The 25,206-nt window shown below is 44.8% G+C and overlaps 1 pseudogene; it reads right to left on the bottom strand.

Moving 5' to 3' along the window:
- LOC122492610 lies at positions 1–21,255 on the bottom strand (annotated as a pseudogene).
- Between the last annotated feature and the right edge of the window lie 3,951 nt (positions 21,256–25,206).

Below are 25,206 nucleotides of genomic sequence, written 5' to 3'. Positions count from 1 at the left end.
CTACAGAGATGGGAGCAGGTGCATGGAAGCATCGGGGATAGTGATGCAACTGAAGACTAGCAACAACGGAAACTGACCTAAAGGGGAAGGAAAGGTGTCACCAAACCAGTGTGAGTCATAGCCATAAAAGAGAGGTGCCATTCAGAGACAGCTGAGATTAGCTGGGGCTGCAAGGAATTTCAGCCACTGAGGAAACTATAACTTGTCATGGAGTTGAGGGGGGTGGGCACAGAAGGGGAGGAGAGGCGAATCAGCACTTCAGCCCCTCACTCCTCCTTCTGATCTGCTGATGTCTCCCACTGGCTGAACCCAGTCAGGAGTCTGGGAGCAGGGGAGCCACAATAACACAATGGGTAGTGGCCATCCTCCCAGCACAAACAGCTGGGAAGAGAAGAGCCTCTCACATTTCTTTTAGTTTTTGGGGAACTTGGGCCTGGTCACACTTGTACTATTGAATTGTAATATGGAATTGTTAGTAGCAATATTGAAGTACTTGGACAAACATGTCATTATTTAGCAAAATAAATACTTATTGTTCATATATTTTTGTAAATAGTTCTGGCACGCCTAGCAAGTGCCAGGTGTTTTATTGAGTCACAAACAGAGATGACAGACAGTGCCGGATGGATCATCCTTGTACACAGGGCTTTCTGCGTATTCTAGTAGCATAGATCCCTGGCAGTGGGGTCCTGGGCCAAGGGGAATTCACAGTTTATACTCTGACAGACTTGACAAATCACCTCTCTGATAAAGCCACTGTATACTCTAGGGGCATTTGGCATATGTCCACTTGACCACATTGTCTTCTTGGTCACTGGTGAGGTGAAGAATTTTTTTTTCCATATTTTTATCAGTCCTTTGTAATTTTTCTTTGGTGAAACATAGTGGTTTAGAGCTTAGTGCTTGAAACCAGGCTGCTATGTGGATTCAAACCCTATCTTTGTCGCTATTGGCTGTGTGAACTTAGGCAAGTTATTTAACCCCTTGCCACCCCCCCCCCCCCGCCCTTCTTCATGTGTGAAATGAGGATAATGATGTTATCTACCCTTTGGGGTTTTAGAGATTGTTAAGTGCCTAGTGCATAGTGAGCTTGATGTAAGAATTAGCTGTCATGATATTTGCTCACATCTTTTGCCAATTTTCCTCTCCCAGCGATATTGATGTGTGACCAGGGCTAAGGGCCGCCGGGTAGAAGACAGGCCATTTCTGTAGCTCTCGTCCAATTTCTGAAATGGTCTGCTATCCCTGTAACGTGACTGTGCACTGACACGGTAACACTTCACTTTCCTACCTGGACGATAGCCAAGGGCGCATTTTGAGCAGGCAGAGGGTCATCTGAGTGTGTTGGTTCTTCTGATGTCTTTGGGGTCCTGGTCATTGGGATTTGACTGAGGTTCCCCCAGAGTCACTTTTGTACCAGGGAAGGACGGCCAGTTCCTGCAGGCCCACAGAGGCCTCTGAGCTCGGCCAGTCTTTTCGCAGGCAGCCACCAGGTGGAACCGCTTCAGAGCTTGGGGCCTGCAGGAGCCCAGGTGCTCTGAGGCTCACTTGCAGAGGCTGAGGGCTGTGGTTGTGGCTGCCTGAGCTATTGCTGCCTTTGGGGAGATCACACGCCCACAAGGGGAATGCCTCAGGTTGCTGAAAAAAAAATTGAAGGAGGAAGAGAAGAGCCGCTTCCTTTACAGGCCAGCCTCTCAGTTACGCAACTCTGACTGTACATTTTCAGACTTTCCATACAAGTGAAGGTCACCTGAAGAGAGATTGAAAAGTTTGTATCATAGTCACAGGAAAGTTTAAAGGTGTGAGTGTTTGTAGAGTCCTACTGAGGCTTCCACAGGCGACAGAGGGAAGTCACTGTCAAGTCACCAGCGCTGGCACCAGAGTGACTCTTCTTTGTTGATGCCAGCTATGTGCCAGGAATTGTCCGACGTGCTAGCTCTAATTCTTGTACAGCAAGGAACATGTGATCTTGGTGATGAGGAAAAGAAAGCTCAAAACATTTAACTATCGTGACTAAGATCCATCAGCTGGAAAGCGGCAGGCCATATTTTGAAAACAGGTATTTCTGCTGTCAGTTTATGTTCTTCCCGCTGTCCAGTGTGTGGGGTTGCAGAGTTTAGAAGTGGAAAGGCCTTTAGAATTCGTGATTCCTCTGTGCCCGAGATCACAAAGTTAGTGGCAACACTGGAACTAGAATCTTCTATCTCTTATTCAAGTACTTTTTCCAGCCAATGAGTTTATTTCATAAAAGTCGTGGCTAAAAACAAGTGGTGAATGAATAAGCAACACGTAATAGCTGGCAGTCAGCTGGGGAAGGTGGCAAGGAGTTATAAGTTGTAGATTTGGATTTTGGTTCTACTGCTTCCTAGCTGTGTGGGCAAGTTACAGAACTTATGTGAGCCCCAGTTTGTCATCTGCAAAATGGTAATAATAATAACACTGAAATAAAAACACTGAAAGTGAGTTGATGTAAGATGTGTAACATACACTAGGTACTTACATTATCTCTAAAAGGACAATTTTGAAATGGTGTTGGATCCAAGGTTATTTTTAACTCAAGGCAGCTTGAAAGTGGGATCTGAAAAGGTAGAGCTATTTGTTGAAACTGGAAGCTGTGTAATGCTTAGTTCAGAGTCCAGGTTCTAGAATCAAGACTGTGTGTATTCAAATATCAGCTCCATCACTGGTTAGCTGTGTGGCCTCAGGCAAGTCACCTAACCCCTCTGTACCACAGTTACTCATCTGTGATTGAGAGTCATGACATTTATCTCACTAGGGCTGTGCATGGATTAAATGAGACAATGCAGGAAGGGCATGAGCATGGTGTATTGATGCAGTTGATCCCCAGCAAATGTTCATCATCATTGGAAGAATCAGGAAACCTAGGGTCTGAGGTTAGAACTAATATGATACAGTCATAATAAATACACAGGCAGAAAGATCTACTCTGTGGGTTCAGAGTACATTTTGTAAAATAGTCATTGACAGTCCTGCCTATACATAACTTGATTTGGCAGGTGGACTCCTCCAATAATGTTGATGTAATTTGGCCAGTTGTTTTCAATTGACTTTTAGAAAATAAGTGATGGTGGGGTGCCTGGGTGCCTCAGTAAGTTGACCATTTGACTCTTGATTTCGGCTCAGGTCATGATCTTATGGTTTGTGGGATCGAGTCCCACATCAGGCTTTGCGCTGACAGCAAGGAGCCTGTTTGGGGTTCTCCCTCTCCCTCTCTCTCTGCCCCTCCCCTGCTTGTGTGCTCTCTCTCAAAATAAATAAATAGACATTTAAACAAATATGTGATGGTTTGATTGAAGGCATGAAAAAGGAAGTCCTTCACTCTACATACATACTAACGACAGGAATAGGAATCACTTCTTTTCTGGAGGACAATTGAACAATGTATGAAAAATCATAAAAATGTGCCTGGTATTTGAGCCATGCTTTGGCTTTATTTAATAAAATTGTTAAGGATGTCCACAAAGATTCATTCATTTATTTTTTCAAAGACACTAAATGTCTACTGTGTGCCCTTGCTATGCTCTGGGGTAGCATAGTGAAAAATGGAGTCACAGATGCTGCCCTCGCAAAACTGATCATCTAATAGGGAGGCTCGCCATTAGACAAAGAATTACATGACCAATTAATGAATCACAAATATGTAGAATGCAACAAAGGAGCTGTGTAGGGTCCATGAGCACAAACAACCAGGGGACCTAATCCAGTCAGGACAATCTTGGAAGGCTTCCTGAAGAAGATACATTTTGGCTGAGACTTGAGAGGCTGAGAGTGGAGAGTGAGAAGGAGTGCTCCAAGTAGGTGAATCACTACATGCCAAGGCCATGTTCCTTCCAGCTGCAGAGTGTCAAGGGATTTGGAGGAAGCTGTGAGGAGCCTGCTTGGAAGGCTTCAACCATACGGATGTCCATCACAGAATTTCTTACAAGAGTGCAAAGCTGAAAAACCAAATGATACCCAAACCCTAAATGTCTAACAATAAAGGTTGCTTAAATAAGTTGTGGTATCCATTCAAAGGAATATAGCAGCTCTGTACAGCCTCCTGTAGCACAGAAGACTAATTTATGATAAAAAAGAAATGCAAGATACATTGTTTTATGAACAAAAGTTAACTATATGTGCTGTACAATTCTATTTTCATTAAAGAAAAATAATGTGTATAGGCATAGAGAAGTATGGGGGCACACTTACCAACATGTTAACAGTAGTTATTTCTGGATGGTGAGGTAGTAGAAATTTTCATTTTTTAAATATTTATTTATTTATTTATTTACTTACTTATTTACTTATTTATTTATTTATCTTAGAGAGAGTGTGCCTGAGCAGAGGAACGCGGTGGAGGGACAGAGAGAGAGAAAGAATCTCAGGCAGGCTTCACGCTCTGCACAGAACCTGATACAGGGCTCAATCTCATGAGCCTGGGATCATGACCTGAGCCCAAATCAAGAGTCAGACATTCAACCGACTGAGCCACCCAGGGTCCCCTTCTTTTGTTTATCTATACTTTATAATGACCACACACACACACACAGACACACACACAGTATGACTATGTTACTTTTGTAACAAAACCCTTTTTTTTTAAAGGATATCCTAAGTTGGCAGTTTAAGATAGTGGTGAAGTGTACGGGGCTCTAGAGCTGGCAGTCTCAACCCTGGGACCCCAGGTAGATTTTTGTGAGCCTAATTTGCCTCTTTGCAGAGCGTGGTTGTTGTGTGGATTACATAATGTACTTAATGCCTAGAAAGTGCTTAGCGTTTTGGCCCATTAGTAAGAAAGAGCTTAACTATGTTAGCTAGTAATGTTAAAAAGAAATATAACAAATATTTACAAACACCCTCTAGAAGTGCTTCTCGAGGCTGGTTGGTTTTGCATTTAGGATGATGTTAGGGGAAGAGGGTCCCATTCTACGATCATGGTTGCCCATGTTGTATGTGTGTGGATGGCAGGGAGGGGTGAGGAGGAGTGCCCAGAAACAGCCTAGGGCAGAGCAGACCAAAGGTTTCCATGGCAAACCATGAGACTAGCAGATTCCCTCCATAGCCCACACCCAATTCCCTTCTCCCCCGTGTCCACCTCCCACCCTTTCCTCTCACCTTCCTCCCACCACCTCTTTCCTATAGTCTCTGCTGAGTTGGAAATTCCTCTGAGGCCAAAGGCATGCATGAGGCAGGTTATACATCAGTTTCCCTGTGCTGTGTGCAGCTGCTACCTTTGGCTGTTATCAGTAGGGAGACGTGTTAGAGACTCCCCCATGGGGTCTGACATTAGATAGGAGTGATAGCAGGGAGATAGTAGGGATAGACAGATGCCAAGAGTTATTTTGGGGGGAAATAAAAGATCTTGGTGAAGGACGATGAGAACACAAACTTTGGAGTCCAACAAGGGTGGACAAGGGGTGATGATAAGTAGCCTACCTGGCATTCTATTTAGATTAGTTTTCTTCCCTCGCAGGTTTTGTGAGCATGGTTGCTAGAGGGAGAGATGGGAGTAGTTCTCCGATGCCCTTCAGAGAACCAGGGAAGCAGCAAGCCAGCGTGTCTCGTGGGTAAAGATAAGTTTGACTTTCGGTATGTTGTATGTTGACTTTGAGTAGCTATTAAGACTGCCAGTTGGAAATATCCCATCTGGTAACTGAAATGAGGAATAGACAGAAATTTCTGAACCATCTTATTAATTTATACCTATCCTTATGGGGGTAAATAGGAGAAGGTAAGACCTTTGAAAGAGAGAGCACAGAGAGGAAAAGAAGAAAAACAACATTCAGAGTTCAAGTTTGTAGAGGGGGAAGTTTCAAAGTTTGATACAGGTTGATGAATCAAGTTGGGTGATGGTCAAAATTACCAGGATCAAGTAACTAAAACCTGCACTTGTTTTTTAGGAAACAATTCTCTAGATCCTTCAACATAATCCATTTGGTGGAGCCAACGTGAACTCCTCTATTGCCCAGATCCTCTGCTTTTTATTTAAAAAAAAATTTTTTTTAACGTTTATTTATTTTTGAGACAGAGAGACAGAGCATGAACGGGGGAGGGGCAGAGAGAGAGGGAGACACAGAACCGGAAGCAGGCTCCAGGCTCCGAGGTATCAGCCCAGAGCCGGACACGGGGCTTGAACTCAGGGACCATGAGATGGTGACCTGAGCTGAAGTCGGACGCTTAACCGACTGAGCCACCCAGGTGCCCCAGATCCTCTGCTTTTTAAACATACCGGGCACATTCCCCTATTTATGCTATTTGTTCTTCACCATCCAGGAAGCTCTGTCAGGATCCTGGCAATCTTTCAGGTCCTGTTCAAGTCCTACCACTGTGAATACTTTCTCCTCTCTCTAGCCCACCACAGTCTAACTCTCTTGCTCCTAAACTCCTAAAGTGTTTCCTGACTGCTGCTGTTTTCACATTTATTCTTTATGGCTGGGATGGGAAGTGGACTTCATCCCACATGCTGATACTGGTCAGCTCCCAATGACTGCTCAGAGAATTCTAGGATGTTTTCCAGATTCAATGGGAAGAAGCCATGGTCAATATGCATGTCTGTCAAGAGCACTGGAGTGGAGAGGGTGGTGCATGTGCTATTTGCTGACCATAGTAAATGATTGTCTTAGTTTGAGTTCCCCAAAAGAAGATGCTGAGACAAAGGCTTGGGTTCAGGTAGTCAATTTGGGAAATGAATCCTAGAACCCACAAATGACAGAGTGTGGAAGATGAGACAAAGCAGGGAGAGAGGTGAAGGAAGAAAGTGTCTGTTAAAATATGGGCTACCATGCATGCGCAATCGTGGTCTGCCTCAGAATCTCCCAAACCTCAGGAGGAGACCAGAGAGATACAGACACCTGAGTGAAAAGCTGCCGGAATGTGGTCAAGACTCTGTCACAGACGAAGCCAGGTGAGTACAGACAAGGTGTCCACAGGTCCACCGCAGATGCCTGGTCCTGTTTTCTTTTCACCTCCTCTCAGAGGTGAAGCACAGAGCCCTGTGAAAAGCAGATGGCAAAAACACCTAAAAAGTGTTCAACCATTATACAATAAATGATTGTTGATTACTCTATGAAGAGAGGGAAAAGGGAGAATCATGATATTCACCAATCGGAGTTCCTGGTTTCAAGTCCAAGATTGTGCTGGTCTGATTAGCTGCTATGAAATCCAGCTGTTGGGGCAAAGCAGTATGGTTCTAATTTAGATCCTTTTTATCACACAGGTATCACTCAGAAGGCCAGTGAATATATTCCTAGAAGAACAACTTTGGGTTCTGAGAAAACGTGAGGGATGTCTTAACGAAAGCTCTTTTCCCTGTATCACAAACAGAGCAGCATGGATTGCCCTGGGAGGCAGTTGAAGGGTCTTTTTAAAGATACAGTACTGGGCTATCCCATCACAAGGTATTTATGCACTTTGCATTTTAAAACTATCTTTTGCAGCCAAAAGTGCTTCTACCTTCAACTTGCCACAGGTGATGATTATGATTGCTAAGTAAACCAAACACAAAATGCTTTCAAAGGTGTATACTCTGGGGCATCTGGGTGGCTCAGTCGGCTAAGCATCTAACTTCTGCTTAGGTCATGATCTTGCAGTTCATGAGTTTGAGCCCCACATCAGGCTCTGTGCTGATGGTGCAGAGTCTGCTTGGGATTCTCTTTCTCTCCCTCTCTGTGTGTCCCTCCCCCACTTGTGCACTCTCTCTCTCAAAGTAAATAAATAAACTTAAAAAACAAAAGGTGTGCACACTTGTAGAAATCTATACCAGAATCTCACTGCTATGAACTGAATTGTGTCCCTGCAAAACTATGTTCAAGCCCTAACCCCTAATGTGACTGTATTTGGAGATACTGCCTATAAGGAAGTAGCTAAGGTTAAATGATATCATGGGGGGTGGGGGTGGGGCTGATCTGATAGATTAGTGTCCTTAAGAGACACAGACAGCTAGAGCTCTTATGTATGCTCTTTCTCTCACCCTCTCTGTCTCTCTCTCCCTCTCTGTCTCTGTCTCTCTCACCACCACCCTCTTTCTACTATGTAAGGACATAGCAAGAAGATGGCTGCCTGTTAGCCAGGAAGAGATCCCTCACCAGAAATGAATTGGCTGGCACTTTGCTCTTGGACTGAGCCTTCAGAACTGTGAGAGAAAATAGTTTCTGTTGTGTAAGCCACTCAGTCTGTGGCATTTTGTTACAGCAGGCTGAGCTGACTATTACAATCACTCGAGCCCATCTGTAATGGTTCATGCTGAAGTCTTGGAAATAGTGCTACAAAAATAAGTCTTACACTGAGAAGGGCTTTGTCATCTAAACATCTCACTATGATTTCCACCATGGCCTGGAGGGAGAGTTTGGCCGGGAATTTCTATGCCCGTCCCAGAATCAGAGAACGTGGTTCTCTAGCATTTAGGAAAATGACTGGCTCACAGCAGCAGCTTGATAAAAGTTTGGTGGATGTAACCTTTGAGCATCCCCGGGCTGAAATGGATGTATTCCATCTTCTTTCCCAGGGCTTTTTATTTTAGTTAGCACTGCCTTTTCTCTAATGTCACATAGTTTAAAGCTACCACATGTCAAAGCTACCTTAAATTGTAATCTGGAATCAAAGCCCTACCTGAGTAATCTTGGGCCAGTTAAAAGCCTTAGTTTGGGTTCCCCCCGAAAGTTTTAAATCTCAGTAGTTTATTTGGGCCGTACAGGAAACGCCAGTATGGTGGTGGGGAGACGACAGGGAAAGGAAGGCAGCCGATCAAATTGTGTTGCCAAACACATCACCACTGTGGGCCAGTGGAGCTTAGGCCCCCTGGGGAACTTGGAAGATCATGCTAGAACATATGCCTCATAATTAAATCCCCATCCTGTCAACCAAGGGGTGAGGAGGCCAGGGAATGTGTACATCACCTCCTGTCAATTACTGGTTGGTGACTGCTCCTAGAGTATGTTAATTCCCCAACATATCTGGCATGCCAGAACACAGCAGGCAGAAGGTCTTGGGCCACATCCTGGCATTTAGAAGTTGAGCTACTAGGTGATGAAATTGTAAGGACCAAGGACATATGGACATAGCATCTGCTATCTGTGAAAGGAAGTTTAGCGCCCAATTCATTAAATGAGTTGCTATTTGCAATGCACTTAGAACACTGTAGGGTACACAAATGCTGTGGGTAAGTGTGGCTGTCCCTACACAGACACAGTTGTCTTTTTTTGTTTGTTTATTTATTTTGAGAGAGAGAGAGAGCAAGGTAAAGAGAGAGGGAGAGAGAGAGAATCCCAAGCAGGCTCCAAGCTGTCAGCACAGAGGCCTCTGCAGGGCTCGATCTCACGAACTATGAGATCATGACCTGAGCTAAAATCAAGAGTCAGGTGCTCAACTGCCCCCAGACACAGTGGTTTTCTGATCCCATATGCTCTTCAAGAACCTTCCCATTCCCTGATAAGGAGTAGAGTCTGTTCCTCCTCCTCCTGGACCAGTGGGACTTGGTGACTACCTCGATGAACACAATACAGAAGTGAAGTCTCTGGCTTCCAAGGCTAGGTCATGAAGGCCTGCCTATCTTTCTGTCTCTGTCTCTCTCTCTCTGTGTATATGTATATGTAATGTGTATGTGTATGTGTATGTTTATGTACTGTATATGTATATGTATACACACACATACACACATGTACACACACATGCCTGCACCCTGGGATTCCTACCCTGAGGCTGCCACCCTGGAGAGATCACAGGAAGGGACTACATAGGAACAGAGAGATGGCCATCAAGCCTCCACTGTTGGAGGTATCCTAGAACTGGTGTCCAGTGGGGGAGCAGAGAAGCCTCTGAGATGACCCAAGACACAGCCATCTAAAAACTACAAGCACAGGAATGACCCTGAGCCAGATACGCCCAATGACACGGGGCCTGAATTCCTGAATTCAGAAATTCAGGAGAGATTGAAACCGTGAGAGATAATAGATGATTATTGTTATTTTAAGACACTAAGTTTTGAGATAACTTCCTATGTCACCATAGTAACTGGAACAGTGCTTGTTGAATAAAATAAATAAAGTCTCACCTCCTTTACTCACAAGCTCTCCTAAGATATGAAAGGAAACTTTCATATTATGGATTCCATAGTCTAGCAGATGGTCATAGCCCAAGCTCATGTTCCCTAAAAGTCAGATCCCCACAGTGCTGATATGGTAAGGTTCTTATGTAAGGCTGAAATGTTAAGGGTAGTGTGCAAAGGTTAGGTTTAGTCTGGGACTGCACATCATGCTAATTCCTCAATACCAGTTTTGTTCAACTTCTACCCAGTAGGGGCCTGGTTGTCTGGTCACTCACCTCCAGCTCCAGAAACAGGCCCCGAATGATCTAAGCCACTGGGGAATCCCAGGCTTCTGGCCATGGTGATTGGACCACACAGGTCAGGCATAAGCCAATCAGCATTTGGATTTCATTTGGGATTGGATAGCGATGGTGTAATCAGCACCATATCCAGGACTTTTGCTTGGGATTCTAGGATATAGGAGCATCCTTCCTCTGGGAAGTGGGGACTTCAATAGACACACTGCAGTCATTTTGCTCCCATGAGGGAAGCCAGACTGAGGATGGAGTCTACACAGAGAGAGGCATATTGAAAGAATCACATAAAAATTAGTCTAGAGCCTTGATCAAACCATGCCCAAAGCCCAGACTACATCTGAATTTTCAGGTGCAGGAGCCAAGAAGTCACTTTTATTGTTTAAGCCACTTTGGTATGCATTTTCTATTACTTGCAACCAAAAGTATCCAAATTGATTCAGGTATCCACACATTAGCCACTGATACTAGAACCCTTCTCCAGAGATCAAAGAGAGGAGTAATATTTAATCTATATAAAATTTCCTAACATTCTCTTTGGACATTTTTTGATAAAGCCTTGAGTGTTGCCAAAGAAATAACTACCAATTTCTTGCTACATCTTGGGTGTAAGTGTGTATATATTGTAAAAGCACCAGGGAAAGATCTGTTCCCTATCTCTCTCTTATCTTCTTGTGGCCTCAGGCATTCTTTGTCTTGTACATGGATATCTCACCCCTGTCTCTTCAGATCATTTTCCTTCTCTGGGTGTTTGTCTCTGTGTCCACATTTGTCCTTTTTAAAGGACACCAGTCATATTGGGTTAGGGCCCATCCTAATGACCTCATTTTAACTTGATTACCTCTAGTATGGGCCTGATTTAAATAAGGTCACATTCTGAGGTACTGAGGGTCAGGGATTCAAAATATTTTTACTGGGGGACATAATTCAACTCATAAGAGTGGGGTAGAGGGAGTGGCTTGGGAGGATGTATGTGGAAATGACAAGACATCAGACATAGAGAAGTTCAACAACCAAACACGGTTTCAGAGTTGTCCACATGTAGGAAGGCCTTGCTTTGATTTGTGGAAGGGATGACAGGAGCTCCTGACAGGAGACACTGCCTCTACTGAGACACAGAGGTGAAGCTGAAAGAGTCAGAGCCAGGTTCCTAAAACACAGAGCCTTTTTTTTTTTTTTTTCTAGCCTGGATGTTTCCATTATAACAATCTCTGTTTTGTTGGGTAATTTTTTTTTTTGAAGGAATACACACAAAGCTTTCTCATTGCTTCCAACTGAATGAAATTTATGAAGCTTCTTGTACAGTGTGTTCATTGTTTAGATTGGGATAATTGAAGTGTCAGGAATATTTGCTTATTGAAAAACAACTCAGGGAGGCCCTGAGCACCCAGCCAGGCTGGGGCCACAAGTCGTACCACCTTCAGGACAGCCTTTTTTGTAATGCCTTTCACAGCAGTGCTGTCTTCCCAGGTAAATTAATTTCACACCTGGGGAGGAGCACTGGATTAGGAGTCCAAGAGCCCTATTTCTAATATGAACTTCACCATTCACTCACTGTGTGACTAACTTTGAATAAATCATTTAACTTCTCTGGGCTTCTCTGACTTGAATGACAAGGTCTTGTCTACCTCACAAGAGATATACAGGGGTACGGTGTGGCTCAGAAGGGACAATCTATGTGAAGACACTCTATGAAGCATAAAATGTTACACAAGTATGTATTATTAGTGATAAAAATTAATCATTTCTACTTTTGCTCAGAGGATGACATTGAACTAAGAAATCCTACTGGGTCAATGTTCTGTTTATTCTCCATTTTCTCTCCACCCTTTTCTGGCCCACCCTGTGCCTTGGGAGGCTAACAACTATGTGTTGCACTAGCTATACTTCCTTATCTTGTGGCTTCTGCTTGGGTTTGGCCAATGAGAGCTGTTCATAGGAAATGGGGAAAATGTGGCCAGAGAGAAGCCTGGGTATGTATTCCCCTTGCTCTCTCCTTGACCATTGGAGGTTGAGGCATGAGCTGTGTTCTCATATAGCCACCGCTCTGATGGGACACCTCTTCCAGCCCTGTGGTCCTTACTGGGATAACATCATTCCCTCTTCTCCTCTTCACGTTGAGGAAGATGGCTGATCCTTGATGCCTGTCTCTGCAAACAGCCCCTTCATGATCACTCTTTGGCTCTTTGAATGTGCCATCTGATTCCCAAGGGACCCTAACTGTGGCCATGATGACCACCATATGGACACTAACTCAACTTTTCCTGAATGAAGAATTATCTCTCTTGTTTGGGGCAGTCTGTGTCTTCTCTTGTTTTTAGCCACTGGGAAGGTCTGCAAAAAGGATTCTGTCCTGAAGAAATGTGTACAACTGGATCTTGAAGGATTATAGGGATTTGGAAGCCTTTGCTGTTTCCCATCAGTAAACCAGATGCTTTCTGTCAGTTGAAGGGAGGCTAGGGCCCTGCCTGCTCTTTCTCTGGTCCCTCCTGTCACTCCCTGTGCTTGAACTTGAACTCCCAAATTCAGCCAGTTCTTCCTTCGCACTCACCCCTTCTGCTCTCAACCACCTGCAGGCAGGTTACCCCGATCTTTGGTGGGACCCATGGAATGTCCACATGGGACACAGCTGCTCTCCTCTCTCCTGCTCCCAGCACTCAGCTTCCCTGCCTGTCTTCATGCTGCCCAGGCTTGGAACCCTGGCTCATTCTTAGCATCTCTGTTCCTATGTGTCAGCAGGTACAACCAATCATTGTTTCTCTCCTTCAAAATATTTCTTGTGTTCCTCTTTGCACTCTTATCATCTCAGTTCAGAGCCCCCTGTGCCTCCTGAATTTCTGTGTCAAGATTTCCAAGTGGCCTTCCTTTTTTACAGTCTGTCCCCAATGCAAGACAGCCACATTAAAGACTTTTGCCACATTAGCTTTCCTGAAACTTGGCTTTCATTTTTTCCCTTCTCTGTATGACCTTCCACGACTCTCTGCTGCCCATGAGACAGAATCCGAACCCTGATCTTGGCATTCAAAGCAACATACAGTCTGCTTCTTGGCCTATTTATTCCCTGATGAACTGCTCTTCCCTCTCACTCCCATCTGACCACACCAGGGGCTTTCCAGCCTCCAGCCCAGTACTCACCTCCTACCCATCCCAGGGGGGCTCCCATCTTGCTTCCTCAGGTGAACACCACCTATTCTCCAGAGCTGGACTCCAATGCTACTTGCTTTCTGAAGCCCTGGCTACCTCAAGTCACAGTGATATTTCACTCCTTTCGAGCCCTGTAGGAAGTCTCAGGACATGTTTGCCAAAGTGAACTTCAACTCCTGAGGACATTGTTGACCCTAGTCATTTGAGGCTTCTAACAATGTTGGGGCTACGTGTCCTGTAAGGTAGGAGGCCCATATCACTTACTAAATGAACAAGTAAATACACAAAATACATTGGCTTATTCAAACTGCTGATTCTTTGAGGGATTGGGTGCTTGTGTATATTCTGCATCTCAGTGGGTCTGTGGCACTAATGCTGCTGCATGTTTACTCAGTTGGGCAGTGGGTCTAAGAAGGAATGGGGCCATGATACGAGGATGGGGATGATGACAATACAATTTAAAATGTCTACCATGTATTGTCTACTGTGTGCCAGTACTTCACACACATGATCTGCTCCTTTGCTTATAATCCGCCTGTGAAATAAGGATTGTTACTGTCTCTGTATATCAGGGAATAGAGGCCCAGAGCAACTAAGTAAATTGTTCTACATCATACATCTGGTTGGGGGCAAGGCTGAATTTGAACCCAGTCTGATGATGCGAAAGCCTCTTCTACCAACCAAATACCGACAGCCCTCAGAAGTCTCCAGGGCTCTGCCATGTGTAAATGCCTGCGTGGATTGTGTCTAACTTCTCTTCCTCCTACTGAAGGCAGGTTACTATCTTTTTTTTTTTAATTTTCTATTTTATTTGAGAGAGAGAGAGAGAACGTGAGCTGGGGAGAGGGGTGAAGAGAGAGAGAGAGGGAGAGAGAGAATCTTAAGCAGGCTCTATGCTCATCAAGGAGCCCAATGTGGGGCTCAGTCTCCCAACCCTGGGATCAGGACCTGAGCCAAAATTGAGAGTCAGACGCTCAACTGACTGAGCCACCCATGCGCCCTGGGCAGGATACTATCTTAAAGCTCTTTGTATGCCCCCAGTGATGCCAAGGACAGTGCCTTGCACACCATAGTTTGTTAATTGGTTCCCGGCTCTCACCCACTCCACGTCTGAATTGCAAGTGCTCCTTGTAGGAGGAGCTGGACAGGGTTATTCGCTGGCATTGAATAGGAATTCCCTTGCCACCCCCCCCCCCCATATTCTAAAACCTTTAGTTTTTCTAATTACTTGTCTTTGAAGCTCTCCCCTGTTATGGCTTTGTTTTGTGTCAACTTGGCTAAGCTGGTAGTGTTTCCCAGAATCCCTTGCCCTGCATGGCTCCAGGTCAGGGCTGGCCACAAGGGGCATTTACTTGATACTGAGAAGGCAGAGGGGAAGCAGTGGCAACACAGGACAGGTGGGGAGCGCCAGGCGGGCCCCTGAGCGCGCTCACCCGGAGGCTCGTCCTGTTGGCCAGCAGCCGCACCTGAGCCTGCTTCTCTTCCAGCTCCCACCCAGGCCCCTCCTACAGACTCCATGAGCCACAGGCTTGCTGTGCATGCAGGCCCACGGAGAAGGTGCCAGCTTTTGCAGGAGCCCTATGCTGTCCGAGTTGGAGGCCATGAGAGCCATGGGTTCCAGCCTGTGCTCATTGGTTCCAGTGCTTCCCACACTTCCAGTTTGGGTAGCTTCCCCCACTTGAAGTCCCATGTCCCCTCCTGATTACCAGGGCTGCTGACCGACAGTGAGCTGAGGCCCCCAGCAGATGCAGAGGCAACAACCTGCCATCGCCTCCTCCAGTTCCCATAGTTGTGCAAGGTCTAACCTTTATGACAAATGCCTCGTTCTGTATTACCGAGAGCATCTCTGATCAAACTAGCTGCTGCAGTCATCGTCCCAGGTCCCCAGGGTCCAGTGTCCTTGGTCACGTGGCTGCCCACAGAAATGTGTTCATGGAGATTGGGCAAAGTCACCATCAAAGCAGGAAGAAACCTAAGATTGGCCAGCCCCTCATAACCCTTTCTGATTTCCTCCCCACAAGACTGTGGTGTTGTCTCTGGAGGCAGGAGCTAGATCAGATCTGACTCGTAGTGAAACCCAGTGTGAAAGGCCACAGAGTTACTCAGGGCTGTATCTGCCTGAGCAAACTTGAGCTGAACTCAACTCTGCTCTCACTGCTTTTGGAGATTGTGTGGCTACCCCCACCCCTTTATGGTTGCTCTCAGATGTCACTGGCCTCCAGCTGCTGTGCATGGAGCTGGGCTTGTGATTAGTCACAGTCAGACTAGAGTAAGGTCTTGCCTATAGTAAGCACTATGATCCCAGAGGCTCTGAAGACTGATGCTCAAAGGTATCTGCCTTCATCCAGGTGTTTTGAAGTCTAAAATTTCACCATTAGAGAGTCATTCCTTTGGATTACTCTCCTGATGTTTGTTATTAAAATGACATACACCTTTGGTAAAGGGATCATCTGCAGAGTGCAGTGGAAAGAACATGATTTCTGGAATTATCTAGCTCTGAATGCTGTGAGACTTTGATAAAATAATTACTAATCCCTTCAAGCTACAGTTTCTGACTATTAAAATGGGAATAATAATATCCAATTTGGTGTATGTCAGTCTGTTTAGGCTATAATAACAAAAATATCATTGACTGAGTGGTTTATCAACAACAGAGATTTATTCTCACATTCTGGAGGCTGGGAAGTCCAAGATCCAGATCCAGACAGGTTCTGTGTCCGGTGAGGTCCTGCTTCCTGGTTCACAGATCATCATCTCGCTGTGTCCTCATGTGGTGGAGGGGGCAAAGAACCTCTCCAAGGGCCCTTTTATAGGACACTAATCTCATTCATGAGGGCTCTATTTCACATCACCTCCTATCCCCCCAGAGACCCCACCTCCTTATATCATCACAATTGGGGTTTGGATTTCAACATATGAATTTCAGAGGACACAGGCATGCAAGTCCCTCATAGTATAGAAGCTAACAAATGTGAAAAGGAACTGGCACAATGCCTGGCACACAGGTGATGTTGAGTGAATGTTAGCATTTACTACGGATTCCCTTTCCGTGAACTGAGTAGTGCACTGGAATTTTTGGTAGGGTGCTGGGTGTGTGCCACCATTACTGTGTTCTCGTCACACCTGGGACTTAGCAGGGGCGTGTGTGAGGTTTTGCTAGGAATGTGTGTCCATGTGTTTCAATGGGGTAGGAGGGGAGGGAGAGACAGGGACAGAGACAGAGATGAGAGAGAGAGTTTTAGAAGAGAGAAAGGTCACCAGAATAAGAGATGAATAGATTATTTCAAAAAACTGGACTGTTTCCATCTGCTTTTCTCTACTTCCATTCTAATTCAAGGTCATCCTCTCTGTCCTGGATTACTTCAATAGACTTACCTGGTTCTTTTGATTTTATTCTTATTTCTTTTGAGTTTGTTCTCTTCTTGGAAACTTTGGAAACTTTTTGAAAATGTAAATTAGATCTTACTTAAAACCCTGAGAACACTTTAACTCTTTGTATTATTCTTGGCATCTGATCGTCCTGGTCCCAGTCTACCCCTCCTCCCCTCAGCTTCATTTCCTTCTTCTCCCTCCTCACTCATTACAGGTTAGCCACCAGAATTCTCCCAGAATCCGGGATCAATGAGCCCAAAGCCTTGCCCATGCTTCTGTCTCCCCTACTCCCCCTGCCCCTTTCCTCCTTCCCTTCCTCTCTCCTTCATTCTTCTGACAGCCTTCATATCTTTGTTCATATGTGATTTTCTCAGGAATGCTGTCCTCCTAGGCCCACCTCTTATTCTTTCTGAAGGAAGGTCTCTTCTTTGCTTTTCTCCTTAGAGCCTGTGTCACATTTCAGAATCATGGGATTACGTGAATAGTTGCTTTCTGAAACACAACAGTCTTGTTCCCTGTTGTATTGCCAGCAGCCAGCCCATTGCCGGACACACACAGGTTTCCATAATGCTGGTTAATGGTGAGTAAATATTCCACATCATAATCCTGGGATAAATCTAACTGTATGGAATTCACATTTTTTTCTGCTCCTTTGCTTATAATCCGCCTGTGAAATAAGGATTGTTACTGTCTCTGTATATCAGGGAATAGAGGCCCAGAGCAACTAAGTAAATTGTTCTACATCATACATCTGGTTGGGGGCAAGGCTGAATTTGAACCCAGTCTGATGATGCGAAAGCCTCTTCTACCAACCAAATACCGACAGCCCTTGGAAGTCTCCAGGGCTCTGCCATGTGTAAAAGCCTGCGTGGATTGTGTCTAACTTCTCTTCCTCCTACTGAAGGCAGGTTACTATCTGTGTATTTTTTTCAACTTTTAGAAACTGTTTATTTTCTTTCTACCTTATTTCCATTTTGCTTGCCTTTGTGGAAGAGCAGCTGAAGACCACTCAATGGTTGTTCCTATCCATCTGGTGGCCTGAGCAGTGGGAGCTGGGGGGCTGAGCACCTGAGTCTTCAATAGGGAACTGCTGAATAGGTACAGAGCAGACCTGCCCGCCTTCAGACGTGAACTGAGGAGCTGGAATGGCCCATTCATCCAGAAATTCCTCCTTGGTCACAGCCTCTTTTTTTTTTTAAGTTTATTTATTTATTCTAAGAGGGAGAGAGAGAGAGAGAGAGAGAGAGAGAGAGAGAGAGAAGGGGCTGGGGCAGAGAAAGAAGGAGAGAGAGAGAATTCTAAGCAGGCTCTGAGCTGTCAGTGCGACGCGAAGCCGGACGTGGGGCTCAAACTCACGAACCATGAGATGGTGACCTGAGCTGAAATCAAGAGTTGGATGCTTAACCCACTGAGCCACCCAGGCGCCCCAGGTCACAGCCTTTTAGTAGTAGCCTGATCTTCCTTTTCAGTCTCTTCAGGCTCTCTGTAGAAGTACAGATCAGACAGACCTCCTGTGGGTGTTCATGGGAGATGGTGCCATGTGTGTGCAGAACTTTCTGGGCCAGCATTCGCCACGTCCGACCCACTGAGTGAGATTTCTTGCTATTGCAAGGGATGACAATGTCCACACAGTTCAGAGGAGAGTCTGTGTTACCCAGAGCGGTGGTAGGTGGGTTAACAGAAGACACCCCTGAGAGAGGCTGGTGGTCAATATTGGGATCAGTAACCATCAGAAGACACCGGGGAGGCTGCCTGCATCTGGTTAGTGAAGGTTCCAGGAGTGAAGCGGCCCACGATAGGAATGGCTCTGGTGGCAGCAGCAAACTTCAGCACAGCCCATGGGTGGGTATTCCTGGAATATATGACACTCTCACCACCTGGGATTTCAATGGCAACAATGGCACGAGCTGTCAGCAGAAGCTTCTCCCAGGCTCTCTTCAGATTTATGGTGTAGATGCCATCACTTTTCTTTCTGCAGATGTACTGTTCCATTTGGAAGTCAAGGTTGGTGCCTCTGAGTGGGTTCCTGCTGTGGGTTCCTCCTCTGCTTGCAGGGTGTCAAGGGCTCTGGATACTATGAATGTTCCCTTTAAGTTACAATGGGAATGCAGAACCGTGCCCTGTGGGCCCCTCTCTGGGCAGCGCAGAAAAAAGTGGAATTTGCATTTTTTCTCCTCACAGATGGGTCATAGTTCTTAGGTTTGCAAATCCCAGAATCTTAGAAAAGCCACCCAGAAAACTGAGATCCTGTTTATCTCTATATTTAATTTTTTGTTTCCTTAGTTTTCTTTTTAAAATTGAGACATATAACTTAACACAGAGTAAACTGCATAAATATTAAATGCATAGATGGTGAGTTTTTCATTCGTATACATCCATGGAACCAGCACCCCAGTCAAGATCATCCCAGAATCCAGTAGGTTCCTTTGTACCCTTCTGGTTCTCTAACGCCCTCCCTGCTCTCCCTGGCCTGGTGAGCTGACATCCGCTGATTTCCAGCTCTCTAGGCTATCCTTGTCTACTTCACACCCTCATGTACATGGGATCATATGGTGTGTATGTTTCCTGTTTCTGGCTTCTTCTCCTCAGTATGTTTTGAGATCCTCTCAAGTTGCTGTGTATAGTGATACTTCCTTGTTTCACTCTGCTTTTGCTTAATTAGTGAGTATTATTTTGTTGAGCATATACACCACAATTAATCCATTTTACTATTGCCAGACATTCCGCCGTTTGCATCTTTGGGCCGTCATGAGTGAAGCTGCTTTGAACATTATTGCACACATGTTTTGGTGAGCCTGTTGCTGGGGATAGAATGAGGAGTGGAGTTGGTGGATCTTTGTCTTTAAACGAGGTTCTTTTGTCCTATGTTCTTGTCTTACGTCCTTCAAAAAATCCTGGCACATCTCAATCTGAACTTACAACTGAGATAAGCCATGGGTGCACTAGGCTTCTTGCCTGCGAGGAATCCTTTCTGTGGCTATAAGGGCATTTCCAGGGTTTGTGTCAAAGTCATTTTACTATTTGACACTGACCCTATGTGATAGGCCTGAGCAACATAACATCATAATCTGAAGGGGGTTCTGCCAGTTGAAGCCTAGGCAGCCTAAGTCATCTCAGAAATGGACCTCTCAGCTAATAAGAATCCACTCTTTGTTTAAATCAGTGACCCACAGAAACATTTCCAGGACACTGTTTTTCAAATACAGCGATCCTAAGGCAATAGTTTTTGGCTGTTCCTATAAAATGCTATAGCTGTTACTTACTACTGTGCCCTTGATTCGCTGACTGATACTACAGTTGGCAGTAGAATTGACTGTTTGCTATATCCTAGTCAGGGGAGACTTTCTGACATAATCCTGTAGTGATTTTTTTCCCCTATCAACAGAAACACATAGGGTAATAAGCTGTGACTATTGAACAACATTCACCAAATTCTGTGTGCCCTTTTCCCAAAAGATACATTACACCAAAGGAGGAAAAAATGCAACGCCTGTAGATTCTTTCACTAAAAGTCTTCTTATCTAGAAAGGGTGCTTGCTTCATGTTTCATACTTCTACCAGAGAGTTTGCAAGCATCCTTCAATGCCCTTAGAGAGGTAAGAAAAACTCAGAGTCTGTTCCAGGAGAGGTGACACGTGTAGTTGGAGTACCTTCCTCATTGGAGGCAGTGGACCTATTGCTTCCCTAAACCACAGACAGGGCTGAGACCTCCCCATAGCTCCTTCTAAGAACTCAAAAGGCTCATCAGCTTGGGGGGTAGCTAGGATCACCCAGCAGGGGAAGAATAGAATGTTCAGTAGAGAGGTGGAAGCATATAGGAAATATCTGAATCATGCTCAAAGTGGAAACTCAGAGACAACCACGTCATTTGGACACCTGGCTCCTGCAACATCCTTCTCATTGCAGTGAAAAGCACCCCAGGAACAGGAGGCAGCCCCCAGTTTTGGCTAAATTCTAAAATAACATTAAATGATTTCATTCCATGCTCACTAGAAGCAGATGTTATCATCACCCCCAATTCTAAGTAGTGGAATGGGAATTTGAACCTAGGCAGCCAAACTCTAGAGCCCGCAGGGGTTCCAATACAAGGTGACACCTTCCATTCTCCACCCTACCTTTTTTAGACTTCATCTGAAAATATCACACAGGTCAACTTTACCACATAGAGGAGATAAAGAAACAAATAAATATGAGGGAGGAGGAAATGGAAAATACAACTCCCACTAGGGTCTGGCTATTAATGTGTCTGCACTGTTCCTACACTTGAATAGATCTGGTTCTGAGTCTGCTACTGAAAAGGAACCAAAAATGACCTTGAATTGAAACTCTTGCATAGGAAGGTGACGTGATGAGCTCAGAGAGACCACAGCACATCTCTGCAAGGGCTCTGAGCACCACCGTCATGGTTGCTTCCAGTTGGCTGGGCGGGGGGTGCTGCCTAGGTGGTTTCCAGTTCCGATGAACTTCCTGACTGCCAACGCCAAGCTTGGGGTTTCCTCTCTACCGAGTGGAGAAGATGGAAGGTGATATGACCTTTCCAAGGGGGAGACTCTTCCATCAGTGACTTCTTAAGGTGTGTTTGTGGAGGCAGAACCTCAGTTAACATGAGCATGTTAACCTCAGTTAACTGGAGCAAATACCAGTGTCAACCAAGCCCTCCCTGACCTCATTTCCTCTTGTTCTTATCTTCTCTGCTTCAACCACACTCGCCCTTTTGCTCTTCCCAGAACATATCAGGCACATTCCTGCCTCAGGGCCTTTGCACATGCTTTGTTTTGCCTGGAAAGTTTTCCCCTAGATATCCTTTGATATGACTTGTTTTCTCTCTCAAACCTTTCCTCAAACATCTCCTTCTCAGCAAGACCTTCCCTAGTTACCTATTCTAGCCACAATTGCATTCTGAACTCCAACACTCTCCCCACACCAACACACACACCAACACACACACACACACACACACACACACACCCCTCTCCCATTCCTTGTTTCAGTTTTCTCAGCACACCCCACTATACCATCTACCATACATTTTACTGACTTCTCCCGTTTTTGGACTGTCTCGCCCTGCTGAAAGTAAACTCTGTGAAGCAAGGATTTTTGTCTGTTTGGATGTGTATCCCAGCACCTAGAATACTTGGTGCTCAATAAAAAAGTGTTGCATGAATTAGCGAGTGAATTAATGCATCCTAACTCTGCCATTCAAAAACCAGGCAACCGTTCACAAATTAGTTAACTTTTTCTATGCCTCATTTCTGCAACTGTAAAATTGGGATGATAATTCCTACCTTCCTGTTGTGAGTTTCAAACAAAATTACAAAAGGGTATACCCAGCACAATTCTTGCATGTACTTAATGATTTATTTTGTGAGTTTAATGACAGTAATACAAATAATAGTAGCAAACATTTGTAGATTATTTCCTCTGAACGAGGTGCTGCTTTAATCATTTAACATACCTTAATTCATTTAAGTCTTACAACATCCTATAAGATGCGTACTATTATTGTCATCATCCTTACTTGAGAAATAAAGAAACTGCAGAGGAAACTTGCCCGAGACCACATGACTAGAAAATCATTGAATGTGGATTTGAAATCAGGTCCATCTGTCTCCAAAGTCCATAACTTAACCACATCACCACACTGCTTCCCCATGGCAAGAAGACATAATTTATATAATACAGGTGTTTCATTTTTAAACTACTAGAATGTGTTCATGGATCATGCTTGATAATCATTCAATTTCTAAATCAATTGGAATATTTGGATAGTGGCCAAATTGGATTTAACTCTAAGCTACGAAATATCTTTGGCCATGAAATATTACCATTGAAGAGATACTTGGAAACTGGGTTTTATTTAGACACAGTCTACATGACCCAATACATTTACATTTTTAGATAGAGAGCAGTGTCACTTAGTTTCCAAAGCTGAATGGAAACAAACAGCAGGGCCATGTAGACACACCCTACACTGAGCACCTGCTTTTGAGGCTGCCTCAAATATTATCCTTGTTTTTCTTGTGAATTGACTTCCATCACTTGTGATTCCTGTGCACCTAGCATATCTCGTAACAAGCAGTCAGTCATTCATTGTCTAAGTTTGGTTGTTCAAATGCTAGGTCCCACTCATGGGAGAGAACTCGGGAAGGTTGTGTCTTCCCCATTCATGGTATTGGTTCTGTAAGTCACTGTGTGCTCAACAGGGGGGCTCATACACACACACACACACACACACACACACACACACACATTCACAAATCATCTTTAAAGGTTTTCAGTTCCCTTTTCTCTGTTTTTGGTTTCTATTGCCTTCCCAGTAGTGGCTAAGACAATGCCAGTTTGTCTTTCTTCTCATGATTTCTCTAGAAGGCTTCATGGCCCAGGAGTTCAGCTGGGACCCAGTTTTAATTTCTCATTGTTTTCAGTCTGGCTCTTTTTCTTGTGACGGATAGTAAGCCATTCAAGCCAGCTTAAGACAAAGGCTTTCAGCATACTGTATTATGTCACATTATGCATCTAAAAAATTGTTCTTAATGTTTATTTATTTTTGAGAGAGAGAGAGAAAGTAGAGAAGGGGCAGAGAGAGGAGGAGACATAGAATCCTAAATAGGCTCCAGGCTCTGAGCTGTCAGCACAGAACCAGATGTGGGACTCAAACTCGTGAACTATGAGATCATGACCTGAGCCTAAGTCAGACACTTAACTGACTGAGCCACCCAGGTGCCCCTAAAATTTTTTTAATTTTTTATTTATTTTGAAAGAGAGAGGGAGAGAATGTGAGCAGGGAAGAGGCAGAGAGAGAGAGGGAGAGAGAGGAGGAGAGAGAGAATTCCAAGCAGGTTCCACACTGTCAGCTCAGAGCCTGACATGGGGCTCGATCCCATGACCCTGGTAACATGCCGTGAGCCAAAATCAAGAGTTGGATGCTCAATCAACTGAGCTGCCAAGGAGCCTGTATGTCACATTATTTTTAAAAGATAAAGGAGTTTTCATGGAAATCCTAGAACAGGAGCCATGTTAAGTCTTGGCCTCAAAGAGCCCAGAGCTCAAAGGTGACTCTAGATTCACAAAGGCTCCCGGGTTTCAGCTGCAGGATCTCATGGATCTTTGATTTCTATGACTAAGCAACACACTACATGTCTACTTCTGGCCCTAGTACCAATTAATGGCTATGTTTGCTTCAAGTTCAGGGCCTTAAGAGAGAATCTTATTGGTCCAGTTCCTCTTTTAGTGCAGACTATAAATCCCTGACTGGGCTATGGATTCTGTATAGTTGGACCAGGTGCCTAGGCCAGAGTCAGTCATCTATGGGCAGAGGAGTTGGGGCACTGAGTCCTTAATGTGGCCGTCTGGGCTTGCCCCTTCAGTAGGAAATGTGGGCAGGGTGGATCCCCACAGAAGAGGCTGGGGGTGGGTTGGCACAGTACTGACCTTTCCAGAATACCATCTTGTAAAAGAACGATGCGTTACCCAAATCACACAGTGTTATACCAAGGTAAGATGTTGTTACATTGACAAAGATACAGATGCAACTGGGAAAGACATCTGCAAAGCCACATGTGTATGTCTTTGCCATTAGCGTGCTTAAAACATGAAACAAATGTCATCATTTCTTTGTGATATGTTTTATCTGAAAACATTCATTCTTTTGTCTGACAAGTTTAGCTGTTAGAGCTGTGTGGCTTTCTTGGTCAGGGTCTCCAAGTTTTGGTGAGCAGATTGCACTTAGCACAATTTTAGCTGATGCCATTCATAGAGATGTCAATGTGATAACTAAACTGAAGCTGCATTAACCTTTGAAGTTTCCCAGCTAGTTGTTGAGGTTTGCTGTGATTGAGCTGGTCAAAACCCATTGACTGGTTACTACCTTGATTAAGTATCCACAGTGCCATGGGCCTGTCTTACACAGACAGAATCTATTCACAGCTTCAGAGGTCCCTTGTGTCACATATATGGTGCCCATGGTGCTGGTAAGCTTTCCTCTGAGGACTGGCCTACTGCTATCTAGGGACCCTGAAGAACAAGAAACATATAGAAGGGCCTTTTTGATCAATATGAGAATGTTAAGGAGCACAGGTCAAGGTCCAGGTCTGGATGCATTGCTGCAGTGGGTAGGAGAGTTATGGTGGGGGGGTGGGGGCACTGCTGATATGAAGGCAGAAGGCCTGATAAATGTGACCTGCATTACGATCCTGGCAGAACAAAACCCCCCTGGACATAGACCAAATCCTCACACTTAAAGTAAATGTCTTAAGATGAGTTGAATCACTGCCCACAGCAAGCATTAGTGACCTGCATTTGTCTGAATCATACTCTCTTTTCTTCAGCCCCCAGCAGAAGCCAGTCTCACTGAAG

The sequence above is a fragment of the Prionailurus bengalensis genome, chromosome D2 (genome assembly GCF_016509475.1).
Source record: "Prionailurus bengalensis isolate Pbe53 chromosome D2, Fcat_Pben_1.1_paternal_pri, whole genome shotgun sequence".
Taxonomy (NCBI): Eukaryota; Metazoa; Chordata; class Mammalia; order Carnivora; family Felidae; genus Prionailurus; species Prionailurus bengalensis.
This window is presented reverse-complemented; position numbering and strand designations above follow the sequence as displayed.